The sequence below is a fragment of the Balaenoptera borealis genome (assembly GCF_965194805.1).
Source record: "Balaenoptera borealis genome assembly, chromosome: 19".
Classification (NCBI taxonomy): Eukaryota; Metazoa; Chordata; class Mammalia; order Artiodactyla; family Balaenopteridae; genus Balaenoptera; species Balaenoptera borealis.
Window position 1 is genome coordinate 1,394,741 of NC_138878.1, and position 17,631 is coordinate 1,412,371.

At 55.2% G+C, this 17,631-nt stretch overlaps 1 protein-coding gene across 4 annotated transcripts in view; it reads right to left on the reverse strand.

The window, feature by feature from the left end:
• Nucleotides 1-17,631, reverse strand: part of ZNF469 (zinc finger protein 469) — a 284,463-nt gene that overhangs the window by 66,101 nt on the left and 200,731 nt on the right. The gene's annotated exons all lie outside the window — the stretch shown is intronic.

Genomic DNA, 17,631 nt, shown 5'->3' on the forward strand with positions numbered 1-17,631 from the left:
TGGGATGCTCTCTTCTCTGTCACTTGAAGCCCCTTCTCTCTTTTAAACCTCTTCAGGATGCACTTCACCCTCTCCAGGGAGCCATCTGTGCTTAACACAGTGTGACCATGTGACACGGGCAATTGTACAGAGCATTCGAGGACGGCAGTGCCAGAAAGACTCTTGGGGATGGTCTGGTCCAGCCTCTTCATTTTACAGGTGAAGAAACAGAGGCCCAGAGAGGGAGAGACAGCTGGGGCCCGGCTGGGGAGGGAACAGCTCTCCCGGGGCTTCATGCTCTGCGCCGAGCCCAGAGGAGCCCCCTGCACGGCCTCTCCCCAACCCCCAGGCAGGGCTGCAAGGCTGACAGGCCCTGTCCTGCTCTGCTCACTCTCCAGGCATCTTTGCTTCATTTTACTGCCCCCAAACCTCCTTACACATGCCCAGCGCCACAGTGAGACACCTCCACGATCTGTGCACCAGGCAAACTGTGACTGTGGGCAGTGGAGGAGGGCAGCCCTGCCGCTCACCAGCTGTGGGACTTCAGACACCTGCCATTTTCTGAGTCCCAGGTTTCTCCTTCGAAAATGGGGATAACACACATTGGTTGTCAGGATGATTCAAGGAAATGACGTTTGTAAAGTGCCTAAGAAAGAGCCTGACACAGAGCCAGTGGACTGCCACCATCGTTGTGATGTGATGATGATGGTGGTGATGATGATGGTGATGATGATGAAGGTGATGGTGGTGGTGATAATGGTAATGGTGGTGATGGTGGTGGTGGTGATGATGGTGATGGTGATGATGGTGGTGATGATGAAGGTGATGGTGGTGATAATGGTAATGATGGTGATGGTGGTGGTGGTGATGATAATGATGGTGGTGACGGTAGTGATGCTGGTGGTGGTGGGATGATGGTGATGATGGTGGTGATGGTGGTGATGGTGATGATGATGATGGTGATGATGAAGGTGGTGATGGTGGTGATGGTGACGGTGATAATGGTAATGATGGTGGTGGTGGTGATGATGGTGATGATGATGGTAGTGATGCTGGTGGTGGTGGGATGATGGTGATGATGATGGTGGTGGTGATGGTGATAATGGTAATGATAGTGATGGTGGTGGTGGTGATGATGATGGTGATGATGATGATGATGGTGGTGGTGGGATGATGGTGATGATGGTGGTGGTGGTGATGGTGGTGGTGGTGATGATGATGATGGTGGTGATGGTAGTGATGCTGGTGGTGGTGGGATGATGGTGATGATGATAAAGATAACGGTGATGGTGAAGATGATGTTTTCACTGCCTCCAAATTTTCTCCTTCAAGGAACGCTCCTGTTTTCTGCCTTCCCTGCTTGTGACACAGAACTTCACAGATGTGATGATCCCTGGGTGGGTGGCAGGTACGGGACTGTGGGTGAGAGGAGAGCTCTCAGTGGCAGGAACAGACCTGTGTCCTGAATGATGTCACCTACATCACCTCGCCTCCTGGGCTCTGGTTTCTCCGTCTGTGAAACAATGAGGTTGAACTGGGTGATTCCTAAAGGGTCCTTCTGGGTTTAAGCTTTTCTGACACAGTTTTTGTCTTACAGCAAGTGGTTTTGCAAGGATCCTTCCTCCTCCTTCAGATATTTATATTTTCTGCCATCATTTCAACAAAGCCTGTCTTGGTGGTGCCTTTACCTGGACATCCAGCAACGAGCTGGCATTTGACATGCAGAGATACATACACACAGGGTTACTTCTGTGAGAGTGTGTGTGTGTGTGTGTGTGTGTGTGTGTGTGTGCACGCACACCCAGCAGACCCCCGACATCCCAGAATGCAGACACCAATGCCTCCAAGACCCACAAATTCAGCACAGCAAATGCACTGACTTCGCCGAGAACAAACAATCAAGCTCCGGTGTGGCTCCTGGGTGGCTGGCTAGGTTCACCCATAGTTACACCTCCCGGGAAGGGCGGGGACAGGAGCACCGCACCCCCAAAGCCGCACCCACTCCAGTGGACCTGTGAACGCGAGTCGCTGGAGAGACGCGACTTTCCAGCACAGACCTAGGGGACTGGAGTGGAGCTCTTCTTCCAGGAAGCGTGGCTGGAGACCTTGAGCAAGTCGCCTCTCCGCTTGGAGCTCAGGTCTCCTCCTGTGCCCTGCGGGGACGGTCAGTCCTGCCCGGCCTCTCTCGAGATCATCGCGAGGACTGAACTGCTGGATTGTCAGGTCCCGTGTGAGCATGGGCTGATTTTCCAGGCGTGTGGTTGCACGCATTTTAGGGTAAGTTAGCACCTGCGATCCCAGACCCCCTCCCAGGGCTGTGCTAGGGAGGCAGGATGTCACGATGCTCAGTGCCCAGCTCACAGCGAGAGCTTCGAAAATTAATCTCCTTCTCCCCCTTCCACTCCCTCCTCCTCTCCCCCTCCCTCTTCATTATAATCATGATTATTAACTGTTATTCTACACAAAGCAAAGACATGCTTCAGGTAAAAAACACGGAAAGGGACCAGTGATGTCTTCAAATGGACACCACCAGCTCTTAGCTCGCTCCAGAGCAGATGCTTCTAAAATAGCCTACAGGTGGTGGCGGGGGTCTGAGGCCCCCGCCAGCACTGTCCTTGCTGTGAGTACTGGGGCTGAGGGGCTGCGGGTGCCGTGTGGCTGTCCCCTGGGGAAGCTTGTCTCGTCCCCATCCTGTCTTCCTGTGGCCAGGGCCTCCTGTGAGCTGCCTGCTGAAGGGGTATGTGGGCGGGGGCTGAGCAGAGGGTCCGGGGCCCGAGAACACGCAGAGTGTCCCTCTGTCCCAGGGCCCCCCGGGACAGGACACAGGGGACATTACTCTGGGCTGGCTCCGCCCCAGGCAGTGGTTTTGTTTTGTTTTTTTTAAGCAGGAGACTAAATGTTTGAACACGTGCAGACACGTGTGATGGAGTGGCCGCAGGACCTGGGAGCTGGAAGCCGGGGGCACCGGGACGGGCGGGCGAGCGCTCAGCGTCTTGCTGGGCTGAACTGTGCCCAGGCGGCCGCGGAGACGGGCCTCAGGGCTGTGCGTCTGAGGACCGGCTCACAGAGTGGATGTGGGTTGGAGGTCGTGGGGTTTGGAGGGACATGATGGGGAGCTGCAGTCAGGGGAAGGGCCTTTGCTGCAGCTGCTCCAGTCCTGGCTCTGAGGCATCTTAGCTGTGACCCCCGCGAGCCACCCGGTCTCCAGGGACAAAGGAGTGAGCGGTACAGGAGGGCTTCAGGCGGCGGTGACAGTGTGCTGTGCAGCTGACCATCTAGCTTAGGTGGCCTGGGGCACGTTCTGAACGCCCTGGACCTAGTTCCCTCCTCGGGGCGACCATCCCCACCTCTGGAGGAGGGCTGGACACACGGGTTACAGCAGGAGAGGGCTGGGCTCCGCAGACACGTGGGGACACCCGCCCTCTGCCCGGGACACAGCCAAGGAGACAGATGTCATCCCTGTCCTCACGGGATGACCGCCCCAGTGTCCACTCCCTGGAGGGGGTGGAGACCCGGGAGGGGTGGGTCCCGAGGTGCTCAGCCTGCGGTCACCTGAGAGCTGGGGTCTCAGGTCCCCTCTCTGAATCCTTCTCGAACCCGACAGAGCCCCGCTCGGAGCAGCTCGTAAGAGATCTCTGCAGGGAGACACCTCTTTCATTCACCAACAGAAAAGCAAAGTGTAGCGGAGTGAGTTGTGTCCCCCTGAAAGATATGCTCAAGTTCTCACTGCCATTACCTGTGAATGGGCCTTATTTGGAAACAGGGTCTTTGCAGATGTCATCAACTTAAGATGAGATCATGCTGGACTAGGGTGGTGATCCCAATAGCTGGGGTCTTTATGAAAACAGGGGGATTTGGACAGACTCAGGAAAAAGGGCCATGTGATCATGGAGCCCCCTGGAGCTGGAGGAGGCAGGAGGGACCCCCCCCCAGAGCCTCTGGAGTGAGCACGGCTGCACAACACCTGGATTTGGGGCATCTGGCCCCAGAACTGTGAGAGGATACGTGTCTGTTGCTTTAACCCACCCAGTTCGTGGTGATTTGTTACGGCCACCCTGGAAAACACAGGCACCACCCGGGCACCAAGAAACGGGCGGTGACACAAACAGGCGACTTGAGGAAGAAATACCATGGCCGATGCACAGAACACGCTGCTTCCGTGAAGCACGGAGACATCAATGATGTGACACCGCTGTTTTTCTTTAGCAAATTGTCAAAGATTTAAAACACATAGACTCTGCGAGCCTGGCCAAGGCATGCGACAGGGATAACTCACAGGGCTGTTTCCCAGACCCTTCTTCCCTTCCGTGAGTTCATCCTGGAAGCAGTCAGACCAGGCGAGGTGTGTCCTCCCCCCACCTCGTGATGTCTAAGGCGGACGTGATCTACATAAAAGCCGCGGTAGAGCCTGACGCCAGAAAGCACTGGAATCCCGCGTCCGCCGCCCAGGAAACTGTTCCTTCTGTGTCAGCGTGAAAAGCCGCTTACAAGAGACATCGGTGCTAATTTTATGAAAAAGCAATGAGACCTGTGTGCTCGGGGCACAGGAGCCTGCCGAGTCAGCAGTGGGCATCCCTGGGCTGGAGAATCAAGGGTAATTTTGAAATTTTCCCGTTCGGGTTTTTGCTGTAGTTTCCAAACTTTGTGTAAAAAACAGGTATTATTTTTGAAACAGGAAAACAATGCAATTAAAAGCAGTGGCCTTGGCCCAAGAGCTCAAAGCCACCACCTGCTGGCCGGCTGGGGCTCAAGTTGGCGGCGGGGGGGTTCCCCGGGACGGAAGCAGACAGCTGTGGTTTCTGAGGGCGCGGCGGGAGCAGCTTGTTGTGACTATGCTGAAGTCCCTGAGGCTGGGGTCGATGGTCCGGCGTGGCTTCCGTGACTGCATAGCCCTCACCCCCCCAGCCCTGTGACAGCCTGCTTTGTCATCTGAGAGATGGGGTGGTGGGACTGTCACCCCATGGAACTGTCACAAGAATGCCCATGTGCTCGGGGAGTGCTATGTGAACTGGGCACCCCACCGCCAGATGAGGGGCTGGGCCCAGAGAGGCCAAGTGATTCACCCCAGGTCACACAGCAATGGGCTGTGGGCCAACATCAAACCCTACTTTGTCTGACCTCAATTCCCATGTTCTTTCCACATGGAGAAGTGGGAGAGGCGGCCTCACAGGTCCAGGTGTGGATGGGCGGCCCCCTGGACTTGCTGCGCCGACCTCAGGCTGATTTGGAGCACCACAAGGGCCAGCTCGGCCCTGCCTACAGGCCGACGGCGTGGAGGGGCCCAGGGAAGAAGCAAGCAGGCCTGATCCCAAGGGCTGGATTTGCATGTCATTTGCATGCCAGACTGGATGGGGTCCCCCGATGGTGGGTGCAGGGCATGGCCTGGGAGGTGGGCTCCTGTGTGAAACGGCCAGGGAGGGACTCCTGAGGTCAGCTGACGTGTGGCCAGAGCCTGTGTGGGACTCAGTGTCACCGGCTCAGTGTTGGCTCCTGGATACTTGTTACCCGCCTGGGGTCAGCCAGACTGGGTCCTCTTGGAGGAAGTGCCACTGAGGCCAGGGGGGCGAGGTGACTTGTCTGAGGGTGCCCAGCAGGAAGTGGCGCCTGCTCCAGCAGAGACCGTCGGGCTGGACCTACCTCCAGAGAGGGCGTATTCCCCGGCGGGGGATGGGGAATCCCTGGCCAGAGAGCTCCCTGAGGCTGGGCCGCTCCCCACTCCCCTCAGAGGAGGAGAACGGTGGGGACAGGCCCTCAGGTTCAACAAGGAGCACAGCCACCGCTGAGGCCACGCTCTCTGGGCCACACGCTCCCCGGGCTGCTCCCAGCCAACGACCAAGCTCCACCCCAGGGGAAGCAGAGCCCGACGGCATCACAAAGCCTTCAAAGGCGATGGCAGAGCCGTCAGGCCTCTGAGACTGGGCAGGGGGCTCTGCTTTGTCTGCTGCTGGCGCGGGGCTGCGTCCATCCCCAGGGGAACCCTCCACGGACTCGCAAGCACACAGGGTCCTCGTCCCCACCATCCTCCCCTCTCCTTCGTCCGTCAAGGCTGTCACAGGCTCCGGAGCCCGACCCAGAGGCCCGGCCATCTGTCCAGAAGGCCCAGGCCCTCGATGCCAAACCGCCTTCCTGGAGCAGAGGCGGGGTGAGCGCACAGGCCTGCTTGTGTCTGATACAAGCGCTGGATTGTTCTCTCTGCCCTCGTCGGCTATTATGCGGAGGCCAGTCCTAAAATAATATCGCATTTCCTCTCTCATCATTTGGACGGAGGATGTGCATCCGGGATCGAGCTGGATGGCGTGCTTTCATGTGTGGGCACCGGGGGCTTCCGTGCCACCTCCCAGGGGCTCTGTGCCGGCCGCGTCCCCCGAGTCCCCAGCGTGGGAGCTGCTCTGAGGGGGACACTGCTTGTGTTTTTTCAGAAATACGTCTCTTGGAAAGTTGGTCTCTGCACCGGATTGTTGAGCATTCCGGACGGGGCCCCGGACCCCAGGGGCCGGAGCCAGTGACTGGCTGGTGACAGAGGGCAGGTCTGGCTCGAGAAGGCACCCCTGGGAGGCGGTGGCGCCTCGCGTGTGCTAGGTACTCAGCACCCACTCGGGTGGACCCGGCACAGGGGGCATTCCCACGGGCAGCCTCCCCTCTGCGGCCACGGTCGCTTTGCTTTGCTCTCTAAGTGCCTGCTTTAGTTTACCATAGCGCCTGGGATGCGTGCTTCCTTCTGAAAGCCTCAGGGCCTCCCCGTGCTCCTTGCTGGGGCAAGTGTTCCGGTGCCCTGAGCGCGAGGGAAGAGGGCGGAGGCCGCTCCTTGTGGGCCTCCCGGCGCAGGGTGAAGCCCAGGCTTCCGCGCCACTCAGACCGCTTGCAAATCCCAGCCCGTCACTAGTTCCGGTACGTTGGGCTTCAGCCCTCCTGGTTAAGCAGTTTCAAAGGCAGGACGCGGGACGGAGACCCAGCTGTTTGCTCCCGTTGCTAGAATCACTGTGGCGGGGCAGCTGCACCTGCAGGGTGAGGGGGCTTGGCGTCCGGAGCAGCGCTGCCCGCGAGGTGTCCCAAGGGAACACGGACTCCCGATTAGCCTCCAAGAAGCAGAATTAGCACCTCCTCAGATTCAACTAGCGGTTGTGTTCCTGGAAAAGTCGGTGCCTTAAGATCATGCATATCGTGATGCAAGGAAAACAGGAGCCAGATGAGGAGATGCCTGCAGGACGCTCCAAAGGCAGGGGGTCCTGTGACACCTCCTCGCGCGGGCTGGCCTGTGCGTGGCTGGACGTGGAAGAGCCCGGCCCCAGGGCCAGCAGTGCCCTCCGGGCCTTGGCAACCACGGTGCTCCGATGGGACGGTTCCACTGTCTCTGAGAACCCCTGGCTTCGGCTTCCCGTGCAGGCCCCCCCAGACCTTGCCAGGCCCTGGCCGGCGCCCGGAGACCCCCGTTACGATGTTCCTTTAGCAGGTGCTCTAGTGGGAAACAAGCAGCCTCGTAGTTGGGACTGTGGTCGTGCCGCTGGGGACCACGGAGACCGCGGCCGGGGTGACTGGAGAAGGCGCCCACCCTCTGCCCCACTGGCCACCCCTGGAACACAGAAGTCCGCTTTGTGAAACTCCCAAACCAAACGTGGACACGTAAGGGCCAGTTTAGGTGGGCTGAGGTCGCAGGTAAGATGCATTTTCATTTTGAAAGAATGACAGCAGCTCCTGCAGTTTGGGGGACCCCCAAATGGTGCCTCCATTCCTCCCCCCGTCCCCCACAAACCTCCCTTGAGAGTTGAACACTGTCACTGGGGTGTCGGCCGTTCGGTGTGTCCTTCTGAATTGTCACAGCCCCTCTGAGGTCTACGAGCCCCAGGCAGAGACGGTCCCGTGTGGTCTGCGGGGGCCGAGGGCCCCAAGCAAAGGAGAGTTTGCTTTCACTTTGAGCACAAAACCCCAGTGATGGTTCCTATTCGAGCGCAAAAAGGCCAGGCAAGCCTGGGACAATTTCAGCAACAAAACTAATAATGACAGTAACGGAGTAATTACAGGAATGATGACAGCAATAACCAGTAATTACAGGAATGATGACAGCAATAACCAGTGGATAAAACAACGTCCGTCAGGCCATAATGGTTCAGAGCATCGCTTCAGTCCCTGCGTGCGGGAGGGCAGACCTCTCCCAGCACAGCCCGGGCAGTCGGTGCAGGGCAGTCCTCATGCCTCACACGTGGCAGGACGAGATGCTGCCGGCAAGGACCATCGATGGATGCTAAAATCAGCACGCCAGAGCTCCGCGGGAAAGAGGATGTTTACATAGTCACCTAAGACGCTCCTTAATTACAAAGAGAAAAGGAGCAGCTTACAGCACAGCCGCGCGGCACCACTTAACCAAGTGATGGACGTTACCACGGCCGGGAGCGGCACCCACAGGCACGGGTGACCCCAGGCTCACGCTCCGAGAAGGACACGACATCACTTCTGCGGGATTCCTGCCAAAATGCACAACCACTGTCTCATGGTGAAAAATATCACACAAATGCAAACTGAGGGACGTTTTCAAAATAACTGGCCAGTACTCCCTTTTCAAAAGGGTCAAGGTCACGGGCGACGGAGGAACGATCCCGGATGGGAAGAGACTAACTAAGGGGCCACGACCAACCGATGCCGTGTGGGACCCTGGCTGGACCCTCAGCCAGAGAAAGGAGGTCACGGGTCGGCTGGTGAGGTTCCGCTGAGGCTGGAGGGTGATGGATTGCCGTGAATCAGCATGAATTGTCCCGCTCTATGTCCCAGGTAGGTATCAGGAGAGCCCGGGGGAGGTATCCCAACTCAGTGCTATTTTTGCAATTAAAATGGTTTCAAAATAAATAAATAAGTGAATGAGAGAGAAGGCCAGGGTCAAACGCCTCACAGCCTCTGGCTGGAATCTCCTAGGTCTTCCGGAGCGTGGCTCTGGCTCCCGCGTGCATGCCTCCACCTTGCCGGCCACAGCCTCTGAATGGACTCCAGGTGGCAACATCCCTCCCCAAGGCAGTGTAGACACAGGGGGACTGGGGCCAGGGGGCGGAGAGCTGACCTCCCCCATCCCCATCCCTCCGTGATTCTCTTACTGGAGCAGCTCCGGTAAACTTGTAAATAGGATGAGTCCCTGCCCCAGCCCCCCGCCCCTAGCTCGAACCCTCTCCCCCTGGGGCCCCGGGGGAAAGGCCTTGTGGAGAACGGAATAATGAGTCCCAAAGATGTCCATGCGCTGACCCAGAGCCTGTGAATGTTACCCTGCACGGCAGACTTCCTGTGCAGAGGGGGACAAGTTAGCGACCCTGAGATGGGAGATGACCCTGGATTACGGGGGGGGAGGGTGCCCAGTGTCACCACGAGGGTCCAGGTAAGAGGGAGACAGGACGGTCTGAGTCCGTGAGACGTCTGAAGACTCTACAGGGCTGGTTTGGAAGGTAGGGAAAGGGGCCACGAGCCAAGAAACGCAGGCGCCTCCAGAAGCTGGAACAGGCAGGAGACAGACTCACTCCTGGAGCCTCAAGGGCGTGTCGTTCTGCCGACACCTTGATTTTAGCCCAGTGAGATTTCTGACCTCCAGAACAGTAAGGTAAGAAATGTGTGGGGCTTGAAGCCACTCATTTTGTGGTCGCTTGTTGTGGCAGCCACGGGACACGCGTGCACTGAGTGAGGTGGTAGTGATGATAATGAATTAGGTCATCTTGAGTGTAAACCATGTGCCCAGCTGTTGTGCTTTGTACACGGTAGCACTTGAATCCCCACAAGAGTGCCCAGAGAGTCGGAACTGTCCCCACCCCAGAGATACGGCAGCCTGGGAGTAGCGACGTAAAGTCAGCGCCCACGGTAACCAGATGCAGGCAGAATAGGGAGGAGATGGGGTTTGGATCAGGAACCTGAATGCTCTCCTTCTGATGGCTTGTGAGGTGGCACCCCCTCTGCTGTGATAAGTTAAATGGGACCCTCGGTCCTCCTCACTTGCCCCCATCACAGCTCCTATTTGCCAAGGATGGTGGAGGACATTCATGACCAATCTCAGCCCCCAGGCCAATCCAGTCCCAGGGAGTTGACTTCTCACGGCCAGGACCCTCTGGTGGCAAGTGACAGAAAACCTGGCCCACATGGACCAAAGCTAGAAAGGGAATGTTTGGCTCACGTAACGGGAAAGACCAGTGGCAGCCCTGGCCCCTTGCTGGCTGCTTTCTCCCATGGTGCAGCCTCAAGCCCTCCTGGTCCAGCAGCAAATGGCCCCTCCTGATAGCCCAGAGTACGTGGTCACAGCCTCTGGAGGGCCACAGTGGCCCGGGGACGGATGCTCTGATCCCTGGAGCTGTGGATGGAGACGACAGCGGCCTGAAGCCCAGCAGGTAGGGAGGGTGACATAAACCAGAGAAGGAGGGAGACAATGTTGAGGGTTAAAAACTCAACAAATATCCAGCACCTCGGCTTAGCTTCCACTCTGCAGGTAAGAGAACTGGAGTCTGGATCTGCCTGAGATTACGTGGCAAATACGCAGCAGGGCTGGGACTCTGCTCAGAGATCCCAAGAGTGCTATTTTAGTGTCTCCACATACAGCTGGAAAATGAAAGTTAGAACTCGATACCATCTGAAACATCACAAAACAGCAACTATCTAGGAATAAACTCATGAAAGATATGCAAAACCTTCAAGCAGAAAAACTGCATCACATCACTGAGGGAAGTTCAGTAAGAACCAAATAAATGTAGGGATACACCACATCCATGGACTGGGAGACCCAGTGGTTTAAAGAGGTCAATTCATCCCAAACTGATCTATGGATTCAATGCAATTCTAATCAAAGTCCCAGTAGGTTCTCTTTGAAGTCAATAAGCTCATCCTAAAATTTATGGGGAAATGTAAAGGAACAAATATGATGGAGTCTAGAGTTTCTAAAACATGTCACTCACAACGTCTGGGATACAATCCAAAATTACCCGACATATAAAGAAACAAGAAAATGTGACTCTTTCTCAAGACAACCAACAGAGGCCAACCCTGATGTGACCCAGATGTTAGACTCAGGAGACAAGGATTTTAAAGCATCTGTTTCATTAGGCTCAAGGATGTAAAGGAAATTATGTTTGTATTAAGTGAAAAGACAGGAAACCTCAACAGAAAAAATAGAAACTTATTATAAAAAGGAAACAAACGGAAATTCTAGAGCTAAAAAAATACAATGTGTGAAATAAAAAAAATCACTAGATGGGCTATATGGCAGAATGCAGATGACAGAGGAAAAAAATTCAGTGATCTTGAACACAGATGAATAGAAATTATTTAATTTGAAAGCAGAGAGATAAAGATTGAAATTAAAATTCACAGAGACTCAAGAGACCTACAGAACAATATCAAAAGGTCCACTGTACGTGTACTTGAAGTTGCAGAGGAGAGGAAGATAAGAATGGGGCAAAAATATTATTTGGATAAGCAACAGCTGAAAATTTCCCCAATTTGGTGAAAGACATAGATTTACAGATTTAGGAAACCCATCGGATCCCAAGCAAGAGAAATACAATGAAAACTACACTTAGGTTTGTCACAAACTTCTGAAAACCAAGGATAAAAAGAAAATCTTGACAGTAACCAAAGATAAGTGGCACCAAAAAGCCAGGGGAATAATGACCCAAATTACTGCTGAATCCTCACTAAAATCAATAGGAGCCAGAAGCCAGTAGACCATCTTTAAAGTTCTAAAATTAAAATTAAAAACTGTCAACCCAGACTTTTGTCTCCAGCAAAAATATCCTTCAAGAATGAAGGTGAAATGAAGATATTTTCACTAAGAGAATTCGTCAGAAGTCATATTATGAGAAATACTAAGTTCTTAAGGCTGAAGGGAAATGATACCAGACAGAAATTCAGATCTTCTGGAAGGAAAGAAGAGCAACTGAAATGGTAAATAGGTGGGTGAATTGTTGTGAGGATGGCAGCAAAGCTCTTTCCAGATTCCTACATCCTATGCAGAAGCCAGAGGTCTTCAACTGATCTTTAAGCTTACACAATTCCAAGGATAATCTTACCAGGATTTTTGTGAGAAACTGACAAGCTGATTCTAAAATTGATATGAGAACGTAAAGGACCAAGAATAGCCAAAGCAACATTGGAAAAGTAAGAACAAAGTTGAAGAACTAATACTCGTTGAATTCAAGACTTATTCTAAAGCTACGGGAACTAGCCAGTAGGGTACTGACACAACAGTCAATAAATAGGTCAACAGAACAGAACCAACAGTTCAGAGATAGATCCACACTTAAGTCATCTCATTTTCAACAAAAGTGCCAAGGCGATCCAAGGAGAGGCTTCTCAGAAAATGGTGCTGGCACAGCTGGGTGTCTACACACCCAAATTCATTCAAGATGGACCACAGATCTGAGGGTAAAGGTGAAAACTATAATGCTTTTAAATAAAATTTCGATGAATATCTTCACAACTTGGGGATTGGCAAAAGTTTCTCAGGACATAAAAAGCAGTACCATATACTAAAAATGTTTATAAATTAGATTTCAATAAAATGAAAAACTAGTGTTCATCAAAAGCCATCATGCAGAAAATGAATAGGCAAACCACAGACTGGGAGGAAACATATGCAAAGCATATACCTGACAAAGGATTAGCATCCAGCATATATAAAGAACCAGAACAAAATTTTTTTAAATGGGCAATTTGAACATTGAAACCTTCACAAAGGAAGATATACAAATAGTCAATAAGCATATGAAAAGGTGCCAACATTATCAGCCAACAGGTAAATGCAAAATCACTCTGATTCACTTTTTGGATTTTTCCCATCAGAGATCAGTTTTGCTTGTTCTAGCTCTTTATATAAACAGAATCATGCAGTGAGTTCTCCCTCTGGGGGTGCTGGTGGGGCCATGGATTGCCTGGGAAGGGGCATGAGGGCATTTCTGGGGTTCAATATCTTGACAGATATTGGCTTATATTTGTTGGGACTTTTGAATGGCATCCTTAAGATCTGTGCATTTCACTGCATGTAAATTTGCCTGAAAAGAAAATCCAGACCATAAACAAATATTGACCCTTAGTTAATGATGCACATGTTCAAGTATTTTTGGCAATGCGTACTAATGTCGGCAACTTATTTTGAAATGCATCAAAAAAAGATGCATTGATCGGTCAACAGATGCACAGAGATATGCTAAAACAATTATACTCAGAGTTAATTGTAGGATCCGGGTGGTGGGTATGTGGGTGGTCACTGTAGCATTCTTTCAAGCTTTATGTTTGAACATTTTCATAATCAAATGTTGGAGAAAAAAGAAGAAAATGCAAAACAGAGTTTGAGAATGTATTTGCAGCACTTTTTTTCTGGAGCTGGTATCTAGAAAATATTTTAAAATACTTCTAAAATCAGTAAGAAAAAGAGAACAGCATCTTAGATAAGTGGGCAAAAATTGGGGCAGATACTTCACAAAAGAGGATATCTCAATGGACAACAATTTTTGGAAAAGTTCTCAAGGTCCTCAGTCAACAGTGAAATGAAACACAAGATGTTCCTTTGCACACACAAACCACAATGACTAAAATGGAAAAAAAAAGCAAACAAGAAAACAAACCATAAGAACAGACAATACCAAATGTTGGCTGGGAGACAGAGCCCCCGGAATGCTCACATGTGGCTGGCTGAGTGTAACTTGCTACCAATACTCTGAACAGGTGTTTGGTGGCCGAGCATATGCCCGTTCAATGACCCAGCGGTTCTACTTCTGGGCACAGTCCCGACAGAAATGGGTGCACCCACGTGCACACAGGCTATTCAAGAATGTCCATCGCAGTGCAAGCTGTAATCGCCCTGTGCTGGAAACAACGCAAATCTCCACCAATAGCAGAATCGCTACTAAAACGTGGTACCTTAACACAATGGAACGTGACACACCCCAACATGTGGGTGAATCTCAGAGATACAATGTTGGCTAAAAAAAAGGCCAGACACAAAAGAGTACATTCTGAATGACATCACATACATAAAATTCACCATCGTGGGCCTGCCCTCTGGTGATGGAGGGCAGATGGTGGGTACTAGTGGGTGCCTTTGGGGTCCTGGCTGGGAAGGATTCTGGGTACTGGAATGTCTGGATCTCAGTGGCCGTTACATGGGTGGGTGGTTTCTCTCTGTATATGTTCCAGTTGTGTGGCCTTCTGTATACAAGTGATCCTACAACATCCTACAGGAAACACGCACCAGCCTACAGAGTGCTCACTTAGTGGGGCTTTGCTGGAGGCGGGTCCCCGGAGGCCAGGGGGGAAGGCCAGCCCAGCCCTGGTGCGTGGGCCTTCCAGCTGGTGGGGTCCGGGGGTCAGGGGTCTGAGGCCCTGGGCACTGGGGAGACCAGGCCTGTTCTGTTTGCTTAGCTGGGCCTCCTCCCAAAGCCCCCTTCCATTCTTCTGGGCTGATGTCACCCGCTGCGGCCGGGGCAGGGCTGGGGGCGCACGGAGGAGGTGGCCCCTTGTGCAGCACAGCCGCGTGATGGTCCCACCCTGCAGGAGGCCGGATGGCGGGGCCTCAGCCTGCCCAGAGCCCGTGCGTACACGTGATGCCTCCCTCCCAACGCCCCGCCCTCCGGTTTCCTCCTGGGCTAAAAATGAACATTTGGGGCAGAGTCTGCGCCCCGAGCAGCCCGAGGGGGTGAGGAAGGCGGCCGGGAGGGGAGCGGCCTCTTGTTTCCGCCCATCTGCTCCCACCCACGCTGGGTCCTCACGGCCCGCTCCCGCCCGTCTCCCTGTAAACACCTCCCGCCCGAGCCACTCACTTAATAACTAACACCGCGTGGGAAACATTTAAAGCACGCCGCACGTTTTTTTCATCACATGAGTAACAAAAGGATGCGTTGACTCATGATCGCCCACAAATGTGGACGGGAAGTAAAATATAACTCGCACGGGCTGGAAACAGAGTTGGCGCAGTTTAAGCCGAGCTGTGGCTAACGCAGACCAAACCTGCCGCTTCTTCACCGGCTCCGCTGCCGCGCGGGGTCAGCCCCGAGGCCCCAGGCAGGAAGGGGCTCCGGGGCCCCGGGCGATGGCAGCAGGTCCTCCTCTGGGGGTCTGGGAAGCTCCGCACAGCCCCTGAGGTGGGGTCACCGTGCCCACTTTCCAGGTGAGAACACTGAGGCCGCGGGGCCGCCTAAGGGGGTAGCAAGTGGGGAGCAGCATGCAAACCCGCCTTTGAGTCTCATGCTCTCTGTCACTCCAGGCTCAGTTTTTGTCCCCCAAGGAGCACAGAGCTGTCCCCGCTGCCCCTCACACTGACCTGGGGACACACCCCAGCCTCCCCCACCCCCCACCTCCCAGGAGAGGGCAGCCTGGGAGCTCTGTCCACACAGAAGCAGCCCAGCCCGGCTGCTGGGGGCTCTGCAGGGAGCCGGCCGGGCGCCCACCACCTGCCGGGGGCGCGGTGCTGACAGCAACCCTAAGCCCACTTGCATTTCACAGCGGAGGGAACCGAGGGAACCGAGCTTCCCAAAAGTTCTCCGGCGCTTGCTCAAGGCTGCACCGCTGGCAAGAGGGGTAGAGATTCAGCACAAATCGCCAAGCCCTGGCCTGGAGCTTCTCGCCCGTCTCCACCGAGCTGGACGTGGCTCCTGCAGACGGGAGTCTGCCCGGCTGTCCCGGGCTCCGCTCGCTGCCCATCGCGGGGCCACCAGGAGGGTGGCGGCTCCCTTCCGCCATCTTGCCTCCTTCATTCACTCCCCACTCCCTGACTTGGCCCTCCGGAAAATTCTGATCCAGATCCACTAGCAGCTCGTAGGAAAACGATGATGAAGACAAAAATAACGGGGTGCACACACACATCCACACGGGTAGACACACGTGCACAGGTGCACGCACATGTCCACACGGGTAGACACACGTGCACAGGTGCGCGTGCACGTCCACACGGGGAGACACACGTGCACAGCTGCGCGCGCACGTCCACACGGGGAGACACACGTGCACAGGTGCGCGCACACATCCACACCGGTAGACACACGTGCACAGGTGCGCGCACATGTCCACACGGGTAGACACACATGCACAGGTGCGCGTGCACGTCCACACGGGGAGACACACGTGCACAGGTGCGCGCACACGTCCACACGGGGAGACACACGTGCACAGGTGCGCGCGCACGTCCACACGGGGAGACACACGTGCACAGGTGCGCGCGCACGTCCACACGGGGAGACACACGTGCACAGGTGCGCGCACACGTCCACACGGGGAGACACACGTGCACAGGTGCGCGCACACGTCCACACGGGGAGACACACGTGCACAGGTGCGCGTGCACGTCCACACGGGGAGACACACGTGCACAGGTGCGCGCGCACGTCCACACGGGGAGACACATGTCCACACAGGGAGACACACGTGCACAGGTGCGCGCACACGTCCACACGGGGAGACACACGTACACAGGTGCGCGCACACATCCACACGGGGAGACACACGTGCACAGGTGCACGCACACATCCACACGGGGAGACACACGTGCACAGGTGCACACACAGAGGTACACTCCCACAGACTGTGCCCCATGCACACACGCAGGTGCACACCAACACACATGCGCAGACGTTCCCCCCACAGGTATACACACACCCGGGAACATACACAGGTACACACACACAGGTACGCACACACACACAGTCAGAACCAGCTCTTCCTGTGGCTCAATTCATGGGATCCTGACACCCCTACAAGCGGGGCTGTGTTTACTCCCACCCCCTGCAGGCCCCCCGAGGCTCAGAGAACAAGATCACAAGGTCACAGGGAGCCAGTGGATCTGACCCCAGAGCCTCCGACCCCACCAATCCTCTCCAACCTCTAACCTATGGCTCCCACATTGGACCCGCAGGCTGGCAGGGGAGGACACTGGGCCTTGGATGCCCCCTGAGCCCCAGGGAAAGGCCCCAGTTGGGGAACCAGCCATGAGCCGGGTCGGGGGGAATGAAGCCTGGGGATCTGATTTTCGTGAAAACGGAGAGAGATAGAAGCGGAGCAGCGCGGGGCGTGGCGGTCCCCTGCGCTGACGTTTGATGGAGACGATGAAGGCCAGCAGTGCCAGCTGCAGGGAGGCCCACCTGGAGGCCCGCCAGAGACCCCGCAAGACCAGGGCTTTGCCTGAGTCCCGCCTCCACTGCCTCTGCAGGACCCACGTGGCATCGGATGACCAGCCTGCCCCGAGGCCGGCCGCCAGGGACCCGGGCCGGTCTGGGTCCTCCTCAGCTTCCCGTGGGCTCTGGACTCGCTGTGCACTCCCTCGCGGTGGGCTGGCCTGGGGACACCTCTCGTTGGGGCCTGGCCTCAGGCCCCTGCCAGCGCCGTGGGGTTTGCGGCAGACCCTGCTGGCGGGCTGGGTGCGGGCAGCAGGCAGTGGGCCCACATGCAGGGGCTGCCGCCACTGAGGGGGCAGGAGCCCGAGTCCCTCGAGTTTTCTCACGCTCCTCAGCTCCGTCACCGGCTGCCTACAGGCCGTCGGGGAAATAAAGGCAGAGCGGCCTTGTCTGCGGGAATGGCTGGACACGGGGAGGCCATTGTGCAGAGCCCATGTTTCAGTTTCAGGTTTTGCAGCGGGGAAACCAAGGCCCAGGAAGGTTAGGGGTTACTCAGGGTCACGGAGAAACCAGACGGCCCAGATCTCCAGAGCCA